Source organism: Peromyscus eremicus, chromosome 8b (genome assembly GCF_949786415.1).
Source record: "Peromyscus eremicus chromosome 8b, PerEre_H2_v1, whole genome shotgun sequence".
Classification (NCBI taxonomy): domain Eukaryota; kingdom Metazoa; phylum Chordata; class Mammalia; order Rodentia; family Cricetidae; genus Peromyscus; species Peromyscus eremicus.
Genome location: NC_081424.1, coordinates 25,422,264 through 25,435,079, shown reverse-complemented (window position 1 = coordinate 25,435,079; position 12,816 = coordinate 25,422,264).

Below are 12,816 nucleotides of genomic sequence, written 5' to 3'. Positions count from 1 at the left end.
TCTGGGTATCAGTCTTCAGATGTGGTTAATTTAAGCATCTTGAGATGGGAAGGTTTGTCTGGATTATTGAAGATTATCAGAAGGAGAGATAAGAGAGAGCTGGATGGTCAGAGCCAGAGAAGGGTGTCCATGACAAGAGGGAGTAGAAAGTCACAGAGAAATTTGAAGATGGAGGCATGGGTACAATCTATGGAGTGTAGGCAACGTCTGGAGTTGGAAGAGGCAAAGAAATGAATCCTCCTTTTTCTGTCCCTTAGAAGGAATGTGATTAACCCTGTTGACACTTTCATTTTATCACAGTGAAGCACATTCCAGACTTCTGACTGATGGAATGGTAGGGTAGGTTTGTGCCGTTTTAAATCAATATGCTGTAGCGATTTGTTACCACCACAACAAGACATGAACATGCTAATTTATATCTAGAATTAAAATTGGAGGACCATGTTAACAGTTGTACTTTTTAAAATTTCCTCATATATAACTCATCAATTAAAGCAAGAATGAACAAAAGTTGTGACCATATGAATAATATGCAATGCATATATAGAATTGTTGACTTTTCTGGATAAAATATAAGAAAAACTAAATCAGTAAGGAATGCTTTTGTTTTGCTTTTTTGTTGAAATATGATTTACTGCTTTCATTTATGAACTAGAATCTGCTGATAACTACTTGTTCAGAGTAGGGATGAGGTAATACCGTTCCATTTTGTATGAATGTTGGAAAATGGTAAGGGATTTATTTAGCTTTCTTCTAGGCTTTTACTATAAATAGGCCCACAGGAATAAACGACTTTTTGTGATGATATTCAGTCAAGCCTTTGAGAATGAATGACATTGGCAACAAATACTTAGCAAGGCCCGGCTTACTGTGACCATGTTCCCTTGGATTTTAGATTAACATTCTTTCATGTGTTTCAATTTTAAATGTCAAACACAACCAAGGTGGGGATGATGCAGAAAGGAAGGTGTGAACATTGTATCACAGGAGCCTTGTTTTTGTTTAGGATGGACCACAGGAGCAATACATAATGTGTTTTTATTTCTCCCTGAACAGGCAGGAAGTCATGTTGGTGAGAGATAGATCCACAATGAAGGTAGGTAGGATCTTTTTCTAAAATTTATTCTGTGTCCAACATCTTCGATCACTGTTAAGAAATCACATTTCCTATATGAAGTGAAAGCCTTCATGAGACGTTAGGTGTTGGGGCCACAGAGGTCCTTGTACTCACAGAGAAGCACTAATAGAACCAAGAATGTTAATTATGCAGGGTTGTCATCTCCTCAATGGAGGAGACAGACATCACATACCTGCATTCCATCCAGAAAGCTGAGAGTGGATTTTGTTAACAACCTCGTGACCTTTTTGTTTCTGTACTGGCAGACCTCACCACCTTTTGTTATAGAGGCATATCTCACCTAAATTCTCCGAAGTGATTATCCCAAACTCTTCCCTTCCTAGACCATTACTCATTCTTAGGGGAGATGGCACAAGTACTTTATGGCCTGCTGACCTCTCTGCTATGGGTCAGAGACACATTAAATTCTAAACCTTTAATAGAACCCACCCTCATGGTCACATGTACTGTGTAGAAGAGTCTTTATGTAGCCACACCTTAAGCTTTATCGTACATCTGGAATTGGACTGATTGGGCTGATTGTTGCCTGGAGACTTTTTCCCAGATTGTACTGTGTTTTAAATATGCTGACAACGAAGCACCTGGCATTAGACTCCCTAAGTCCGATCCAGGTTGTCATTCTGCACTGGATTTTCATTCTTATCTTTTTACTCAGTTTGTTTCCTTGTCTGAATACCCTGAGCAGGAACCCCCTCAGCTGGGGTAGGGCTGAGGGATGGGAGTAGGACGGAAGAAAGGAAGGAAGTTCCCAGAACTGTAGGCTCCAGACAAATCACAAGATTTGAAGTTGGGATCTATCATTTAGAGTTGGTGATCATGCAGGCTATCATGTGACTCATCAAAACTCAGAAGTATTTTATTGCATCAAAGAGTGTTGGGAGAGAGAAAAGGAGTGGAATGGGAATTTGTGGACTCCAGAGTTTCCCATGTATCATCATACAGAAAATATGAATGAACAAAATGTATAGTTCTATCAGTTTAGTCTTTTGACATGTAGTGTGTATTCCAGTTAGCTACATTTTCAATTTCTATGTGCAATTTAATGACACATTTGTTTTTCTTTTAAATGTCTTAAGCATGTGCTATCATCAACCTTAATGATTTCTATTGTACTATTTTGATGAGAAATAAACATTGCTATTTAAAAATACTTGATATTTATTCTTTAAAAGTTTTATACATGTACACACCTCATTTTAATCATATACATTACTATTTCTTCTTTCCAGTTCCCCTTAGGGTCTCCCACCTCATTTCACTCCAAACTTTATGTTTTCCATTTTTTGTTGTTGTTATTGACATGAACCCTTGAGTCTAGTTAGTGCTGCCATAAGTACATGAATGTGGGACCATCCACTGAGACATTCCAGAAACCAAAATCTCCAGCTCTCCTCCTCATCTGCCAGATCTTCACATTCCTTCCATGATGTTCCCTGAATCTTGGATGGTTCCTCTATAGCTGAGCTCTCAGCTACTTAAACTTGGCACTTTGACCAGAATGAGTATCTGCCCTGTTACCCACTGCAAAAAGAGAAAGAGTCTTCTCTGACCAAAGTTGAGAGCAAGACAAATATATGAGTATAAGCATAAATATTTATGAGGCAGATTGACAACCTATTTGTTTAACATAACAACAGTAGGTTTGCCCCACCACCCCAGTGCCTATCATCTCCTCAATCATGAGCTTTAGACCAGGTTTGCAATATCAGGCATGAAGTCCCTCTTTTGAAGCAGGCCTCATATTCAATCAGAAAGTGGTTGGTCATTTCCATAACTGTCATGCCACTATTACACCATTTGCCAGGGGGATTGTTATTGTAGTGTGCTGCACTCAGGTCCAGCCTTGAGTGAGATCAGTGGCTTTTCTTCCCAGCAGCCTGAATACTTTCTTTTGGTACTTGTAAGCTACCCTGTAGGGAAGGAATTTCCTTGAAGGTCATGTGTCAATATACTGCATTCAAAGTGAATGGTCTCTTCAGCAATAGGGTGTCCACCTCCTGTTTATGGTGGGTAACCAAGAGCAACATTGTGTGCTGTTTTGGGTGCCTTTGGGGCCTTCCTGACCAATAACTCACAGGGAGAAATTTTGTGCCTAGCACTGAGGTTTTCATTTAATGACCTATGTTTTCTGGGAGCAGTGTTGTCTACCCATGCAGGGTACTCAGGTCAAATTACTTTTGCTATATATTATATTTTAAAACAACTTACAAACCAGTGGATTTCTGTAAGACTTCTTCATATATCATTGTTTTGATTAAATCACTTCTTATCTTCTTCTTATCTTCCTATCTTCATCTCTACTTATATTTCAGCTCAGATTATTTCCTCCTGTTCTTCCATGTCATTAGTGTTCTATGATCCTCTCTGCTCATAGTTTTACCTGGGTTGCAAAATCATAGTTTTTTTTTCATACACTTTCCTTTGAATTAAGCCTTTCCCTACTTACTTGTTTCGCCAGACCACACTCCTTTCATGTTTGATCCCCTCCTCTCCTCATATTCTTCCTTTCTATTTTTACTTTGCCTACATTTTACCACCTCTTTCTCTTAATATATCTGCTGACAATATCCTGTTTCCATTACCTGGCTTCCAGATGCATTCCAATTAAACACGGGGGGGCGGGGGGAGGGGGGAATGAGTCAATTCTAGGATCCACATGTGAGAAAGAACATATGGCCTTTGTCTTTCTGGGCCTGGGTGAGTTCACTAAGCATAGTTTATTTTCTATTCCATCTATTAATCTCTGCATTTCATTATTTTATAGATGAATAATAGTCCAATATATATATGTATACCACATTTTTCTTATCTATTCATCAGTTGATGGACATCTGTGTTGATTCCACTTTCTAGCTATTGTGAATAGAGCAACAGTGAACACAGATATGCAGGTAACTCTGTGGTGGGTTATAAAGTAATTTGGGTACATGCTCAGGGTCATATGGCAGTTCTATAAGAAACCTCCCGATTGGTCTCCATAATGGTTGCACTAGTTTGTACTCTCACCAACACTGTTTAAAAATGCCCTTCCCCCTGGGCTGGAGAGATGGCTCAGAGGTTAAGAGCACTGACTGCTCTTCCAGAGGTCCTGAGTTCAATTCCCAGCAACCACATGGTGGCTCACAACCACCTATAGTTCGATCTGGTGCCCTCTTCTGGTCATACATGCTGTATACAAAATAAATAAATAAATCTTAAAAAAAATGTCCTTCCCCCACACCCATGCCAGCATTTGTATTCTTGACGTTGGCCATCCTAACTAGGGTGGGATGGAATTTTAATCTGCATCTCCCTGATGGATCAGGATGTTGAATATTTAGAAAAGTGCTTACTATCCATTTGCATTTCTTGTTGATAGATTTTTCCCTTTGGTTCCACAGCCCATTTTTCAATTGGGTTGTTTGTTCTTTTTTTTTTTTTTTTTTTTTTTTGGTCATGTTTAGGTTTCTGTTATCGTTAGTCTTTGTATATTCTAGATATGAATCCTCTATTTGTTCTGTCTATATACAGCTAATAAAGATTTTATCCAACTTTGCTCTGTCTCTTCATTAGATTGACAGTTTTCTTTGCAGTACAGAAGCCTTTTCATTTCATGAGATCCCATGTGTCAATTATTGATCATTTGTTTATTCTATTTCATAAACAATACAGGTGTATAATATTGTCAAAAGAATGTATTTTAGGTCTTAATGCTCTTTAGGGATGGTTCTTTCTTTGTCTTGTAAAAAAGAGTTTTTGGATTTATTTATTTTATGAAACATTATGTGTATGAGTGTTTTGCCTGCATATATATTTGTATGTACAACATGTGCATGTCTGGTGCCTATGGAGGTGCAACAGGTATATGCCTGGTGCCTATGGAGGTCAGATCCTCCAGGACTGAAGTTGCAGATGATTGTAAGCTGCTGTATAGGTGCTGTGAATTGAAGTTAGTTCCTTTGTAAAAGCGACATCTGTTCTTACCTGCTTAGCCAACTCTCCAGACCAGTGGTTCTCAACCTGTGGGTCATGTTGCATATCAGCTGTTTACATAATGATTCATAACAGCACCAAAATTACAGTTATGAAATAGCAACTAAATAATTTTTCAGTTGGGGCTCACCACAACATGAGGAACTGTATTAATGGGTTGCAGCATTAGGAAGGTTGAGAACCACTGCTCTAGACCTGTTTCCTAATCTTTGAAGGAATCTCATATTTTTATTTTTAATTGTGTACTGTATGCTCTGTAGTCATACTTCCTTACAAGATTTAGCAATGAGGCTCTTCTCTTTGGATATTATATAGGTTAAATAATGTTATTTTTGTATGCTTGTGTGGTGCGTGCTCGTGTGTGTGTGTGTGTGTGTGTGTGTGTGTGTGTGTATACAAGCCTATAGTTATGTGGGTGCATGTGTGAGGCCAGAAGTTGACCTTGGGTGATCTCTTCACTGACTCTTCACTTTATTAAGGCAAGGTCTCTCACTGAACCTGTAGCTGGCTAGTGCAGTCTGTCAGATTTCCTCAAGGATCTCTTGTTTAGCCTCATTAGAACTGGGATGACAAATGGGCCAGCACTCCTGATGGCTTTTATGTGGCCGCAGAAGATCTGAACTTTGACCTTCATGCTTATATGGGGAGTGCTTTATCCAGTCCCAAGTTAATACTTAATCGCTAGAATTTGTGTATGTTTATTGTATACAAGATGGTGCTTTATATGATATATCGTGTGCACTCTACAATGGCTAATTCAAGCCACTTAATATGTTCATTCCCAACACACTTACTATTTGTATCTAGTGAGAACATTTAACATCTACTGTCTCAGCAGTATCCAAGTACATAATGCTTGTCTACTATTATAGTTTCATGTTGTCAATATAGCTTACAATACTTGGACACTAGTATAGTTCCATGTTATCATTATTACAACTATTTGTATGATTAATTTCTTAAGCTTATCCTCCTAACAGCAATTTTATTGCAACTTTTTTTTTCATACAATACATTTTGATCATGTTTTCCCTCTCCCTAATTCCTCTCATATTCTTCTCATCTCCCTTTTCCTTTGACTAACACTTCACTATTTTGTTCTGTTCATATGAGTAATATTACACACTGTCTATCTTTACATTTCTTGTTTATTTGGCCTAACAATAATGTCTTCCAGAGTCATCCACTTTGTTACAAAGGATAAAACTTCATTTTTTTGAAGGATGAATGTTATTTCATTGTTATATGTGCCCTATTTTCTTTGTGCATTTATCAATTGATGAACATACAATAGCTTGATTCCATATTGTGAATGATGTGACAATGTATATAGTACAGAGATCTCTTCACATATTTATTTCATTTCCATTGTTGTATATACCCAGAAATTAGATTACTCCATTTTTATTAAAAATATTTCTATAATGTCTAACTAATATAGATTCCCACTAAAAAATATGTGGTCTTTTCTGTCCATTCTTGACAACTCCTATTATTTTTATTATTAGTAGTAGTACTAAGCATTCCAGCACATTTGTGTGTGGTAGACTCTTCACATTAATTTTTTTTTGAGACAGAGTCCCGTGTAGCCCAGCCTAGTCTCAAACTTACTGTATATTCAAAAATGACTTAAACTTCAAATCCACCTGCTTTTGCTTCCTGAATGCTGTGATTGTAGTTGTTTAAACTATATCCAGCTTTATGTGATATTGGGAATGAAACCCAGAACCTCATGCATTCTAGGCAAGTATTTTAACCAACTGAGTTACATCCACAGCACCACATTTTACAACTTTAAAAGGCAAATGGTTTGACTCATTGAAAGTAGAAATATTTGATATTGAAGAGTATTTATTTGTCTGTTATTAGCTAAAGTAATCACTGAGTGTGTGTGTGTGTGTGTGTGTGTGTGTGTGTGTGTGTTGACTTATCATGAGTATTTAGCATGAGTCCCAGACTTTCAACTCTTTTTATCTCTACCTATCTTCTTTCGGGGTTGAGAAGGTTGGCCTTAGACAGAAAGGCCAGTACACATGTGTGGCGCACATGGGCGCTGTGACTATCTTTTTGAATGAAACATTTTCACAACCTTCCCTTGCCTGGTTTCTTTTTTTATTGATTAACCATTTACTAAGTCAGTGTCCATTTATTTGTTAGACTTCATCCTATGAGCATCTTGGTCATACTGATAGAACAGTGACAAGAGCCTCAGGTGTTTGGGTGGCCTCCAGTTTGAAGCTTGGAAGATTTATGTCTGGACAGCTGTGTGTAAAACCTTTTGCACGTGAAGATCAGCATATCCCCCAAAGATATAATGAGTAAAACTAGAAGAATAATGAAGAAAAATGACAGGCGCCTGGAAGGGAATAAACAGGGTATGCCTCTGCTAAGCAACTCCCTGAAGGACTCTTAGGAAAGACTGACTGATTAATTGAATCAATCCATCATGCTTGAAGTGACAGCATCAATTTGTAATCTTTTTTGGGAGCTGTTTTATTCCATTGCTACTACAATTTAAATTCACACGAGGGCAGAATGAACAGCCAACAAAATACTTATTTTAATATTATGGAGACATATTATTAAGGAAATTTCATTATGGAAGAGATTTACATTAATTTTAATAATGATTTAGTCTGAGTAAGAGAGTCAACATGTGGTTTCCTCTCCTAATTTATCATATAAATTTTATCATGTAAATATCACCTTTTATTGCCCATCTAAACCTTGAGCTCATTAATTCTAATCTTTAATGATTAAAAAAATGATATTATTATAATTCTATAGAATACAAAATACACCTGCCTCTTTACCTGTTTCAGGAGGAACTTCTCTCTGTTTTCATTGTTTTCACTTACTGTCAAAACTCACAAAGTTTTAGAAGATTTCAGTGATAAATATGATGCTAGCACATATCTTGCTCAATTTCTCATTAGATTAAATGGCATAGAATACATAAATGTTTGAGATAGTCTTCCTTCATAGCCATCAAAAATGTCTGTTTCAATATACTGACTTGTTTTAAATTGGACAATCACATAGTGGTCATGGAGTTTTTTCTTTTCTTCCTTGGAAGCAGGTAGGAGGCATATATATAATAAAAGAAGAAGAGACCCTCAACGATTTAAATGGGGTGAAAATAATAGAAACTTCTTTTCTTTTTCCAGTGTAAAGGTCTTGACATCAAAGATTTCTAGTATAAGCCCTGAGTTCTGAAATTTACCAAAGACAAATAAAATGTTTGAGGAAATATTTCCTTGATGAATTCATGTACTGCTCAAGATGGGAATGCTTAAATAATCTTAATCTCTCTAACTTACTTCTTCATAAGTGTAGGCCAAATGCACCCTAAGAAACCTGTTTGTAAAACTGAATACAATTGGTAGGTTAATACAGAAGGACAAATCATATATCCTTGTTTATATCTGAGCATGGGTTATTGCTTTTTGAAAGAACTGTAATAGAATAAAATACATTTTAGTATCAAAACTACCCATATATATAATAGTTCAGAAGCATTTTATGTTTTGATACTGTCTTGGGGGCTTCCTTATCATAAGTCATTTGAATTTACACAATCACGGGTCAGTTGATAGAGTCCGGGGTTTGTATGCTGCCCAGAGTGTAGAGCAGAATTTTCTGTGGAATAGGGAATTGTTTACACTTCCAGATGAGTACATTGTAATGTTGGATTTTTTTTTCTTAACTGCTTGGAACCTTTTTGTCTCTGTAATGAATGGATCTGGATTTCAGAGGTTAATTCTTAATGCAAATTATTCAAAATACTTTGTATTTCCAAATTAAAATGCTGCACTCACCACATCAGTGGGGTATTGGATACACACTTCACTGTACCTATGGTTATGTTTTAAATACTTACAACTGTAGCCTTAGCTATGTTTGCTGTTTCAACATCTTATAACTTAGGTGAGACTTTCAGAAGAACATTTTCCTTGGGGAGGATGTATGTGTCTGTGTATGGTTGAGCTGTTCATTTCATCACTTTTGATACCGTGGAGATGCTATGTGTCTCTGACTTTACAGTCAGTGAAGAACCATCCTGAAATGCATCCTCGCAGGCTTCGGTGAACACCACCTGGACATTCTGTTCTCATCCGGAACCAGAGCTGAAAAGCTGCTCGATCACTTTCAAGGCTCTCCCCATGTGGCCAGGAAATCAAACACTGAAAGTCCATCTCTAGCTTCTTGGTACACAGCGCAGCTTCTGCGGCTTTCTCCTGCAGTGCTGGAATTTCGGTTTGTGGTTGCTGGTATGTGTCTATGTACAGTGGGAGGAGCATAAGTCAGCAGCAGCCTGAGCTTTGGGTCCGCCTGGGCCAGCTCCTGTCTGCCCTTCCGTTCCTACAGTGAACCCCACAGTGAACCTCGGCAGCAATTAAGGACAAATTACCAGGGGCCAGTCTTTTCTGTTTGCCTCCACTACTCCAGGCTGTTTCCGACAGCTGTCTTCCACTGAAGGAAACATCCATATTCTCACAACATCAACAACAGCTTATGTTATCCAAGGGGCAATCAGTAGCCTTTAAATTATTTCATTTAAAATAAAATAGGAGCTGGGGAGATAGCTCAGTTGGTAAAGCGTTGCCACATAAGCTTGGGAACTGAGCTGGATTCCAGTTTGCTTGTAATCTCAGTGCTCATGAAGCAGAGACAGCCTCGCCTCGCCTACTTGGTGAGCCCAGTGAGAGACTCCGTCTCATTAAACAAAGTGGGTAGTTCCTGAGAACTGATACCTTATGTTGAGTTTTGACCTCCATACACATGTACATACATACCGCTCCCACACAGGCACATGGGCACTCACAAGCACACAGACAAATATTTTTTATCCAACTGAAAATCCCCACCTGTAAGTTAATCAAGTGATTTTTAAAAATTATTATTTCATTTCATATATGGGTGTTTTGTCTGTATGTACATCTGTCCGTACACCAATTTTGTATCTGGTGCCTGTGAGGGAAGGAAGAGGGGGGCAATTAATCCTCTAGAATTGTGGTGACAATGGTGGTGAGCTGCTAGTGAGTGATGGGAATCACCCTCAGGTCCTCTGGAAGAGCAGCCGATGCTCTTAACTCAACTCCTGAGCCATCTTTTTGGACCCAAACCAAATGATTTTAATCTGGTGCCCTTTTAATGTACAAAATCATGGGAGAAAGAAAAAAAAATGTTCCTCATGGGACAGCAAGCCTGTTGCAGGTAGTCTGCAGTGGGAGTCCAGTGTTGGAGGAATGTAAGTCGGTGCCACCCATAGCTGAGTTATGAACGGCACTGGTACTTGGCGGTTCTCCTTCCTGGTTGACCACCCATTGGACTGCGTAGACTATTAGTAGCATCATCCATCATCCAAGTCTACTAGGGTTTCCCTGTCAGTGACGTCAGACGACACACTGTGAGAAGCAGCAGGGGCTTTCAGGGATGGCTCGGAAACTTCGTTGTTTTTCCATTTATTTTTTAAAATGCAAATTACACTAGTAAGTCAAAAAAATCACTCTGTTAAAAATACATTCAGAATTAACAAATGCAGGAGAGAGAGGAGAGAGAGAGAGAGAGAGAGAGAGGAAAAGAAAAAGACAGATCAGGGTTGTTAACTCTTGCTTTCAGAATATTAGGTTTATAACAAAAGCTCAGCCTAGAAAAATAGCATTCTTCACCAGATTTTGAGGAGGATACAGCTGTACAACTTTGATGTTTCCCCAGATAGAATCAACCACACGACTGTGCTTACTGCTCCTAAAAAGGCCCGGCCTTTGACTACTCTCGAGTAGTCAACAACTGTTTCTGAAAAATTCGGTGGCGATGATATAGTGACTTGGTGGAGTGTTGGCTGCAACTTTAAAAAAGAAACATGACGGCTTGTGTTATTCCCTCCCTAACACATGTACTACAAGGTGGAATCCCATCACAGTAGCAGTGCCGTGAAACCTCATTTTAATAGTCACATCAGAATAGCTTCTGGCATGTATAGTATTTATATGTTAGGAATAAAGGGAGAGCACATTGGTGAATAGTTTTCCTCAAACATGAAACATGCATATCACTATAAAAACACCATATGAGGTTTCACCGACATGCTCGGCAACTGTTCATTTCACGCATGTAGGTAGGGGCCAACATAAACAAGCCACCGGGAAAATGCAAGTGTGAGTGTTGAAATCTTTTCGTGCATGTGGTTTATGTTCCAATGGTCATTTTCAGTTCCTTCATCGGTTTTAAATGGGTAGGTGGGCATGTTTCACCAACGTCGATATGAAGACAGCCACTGGCTTGTCTTACGGAGAACTGAATGGGTTAAGATGCAAAAAGGGTTAACCCAGTAAATAAAACTGTAAAGTACCGAAAGAAAAAAAAAATTGCTCCATGCCAGTGTCTAACTTCTCAGTCTGAATTGCACTGCACGTCAAGATGATGTGTTAAAGAAAGCTTGATTTTAGTGTCCAAGTGGATCCAAGAAAAACATGACTTCGTTTGTGTTACTGATAAGCTTGAGCTAGTTATGTTTTCCACTAATGAAAACCAAACAGTGCTTGAAAATACAGAACTAAATTTCCTAGGAGTTCAGAATATCCCATAAACACATTGACCTACTATTGTCTCCAAAGGCATCTCATTGCCAACTACGTCAACAGCACAGGTTTTTTTTTTTTTCTGCCACAATAATACAGGAGGATTGAAATACACTCTAACACACAACAGATCCCCCAAATACCACAAAGAGATCTCAAAGATTTCACTAAGTTAACTATTGCTCCCCCCCAACCCACCCCAAAAATAATCTCATACGCCGAAGTTAGAAAAGAAAGTTCACCTACATTGGGTCTTGGATTTGAGTTAGATATAAAAGAGTAAACATAGCTAATACATAGTCAGTTGGCCTCTGTCATAGAAATCCACAGCTGTTCCCTGTGGTAGGAAAAGCCATTTGTAGATACTTAGAAAAGCACCTAGAGTGCAAGAAACACAACCAAGCGGTCAAGCCATCTCTGCTTTCAGTGGATTAATGAGTTTAGTAGATTAATACATTTTACTTTGTTTCACCCCCGACTACATCAGAAGACCATGTTTAAGAGACAGGAAGACGACAGTTGTTTGTTGTCGTTGGTACTTGTCTCTTTGTGGCCACCGAAGAGGCTCAGTGGTAAAGCATCATTTTCTTACACAGACGCGTTGCTGCTGCTGAGAGTTTCTGTCTTGTTCCTTGACGTGAGACAGAGTCAAATTGTTCGGAATCAATAGCAGTGTGTTAGCCTAAAGGAAGTGACTGGGGGACGTCTGCACTGAGAGTCTCGGGCACACAACTTAGGTGGGTTAAGGCAAGTGAGTACGATATAGCCTTTAGGGCAAACAACCTGCCATTTCGCATTTGGTACAAGGTCATCACAGCATGTTCTGTCTGTGTGGTTTGTTTTTTTTTTTTTTTTGCAATTATGTTCCCTAAGTAGCTGTGGTGCTATCAAGATGTATGGTATGGAGTGCAGAAAAAGGGTTCCAAACTGGTGTGCCTGGGTTAACTTGGCACCTCACAGAGCCAACAGGCTGGGCTGTGGAGGAGTAAGTAACAGCCTGCAGAGGGCGCCGACGTGTCTCCTTTCCCACCTTCAAAGGCCTGGGAGAAAGGAGCCTGCTTTAAGGAAATCCAGGATGGGCGTGTCCTGCATGTTTATAAGTTTCAGTCCGAAAGAGGATGT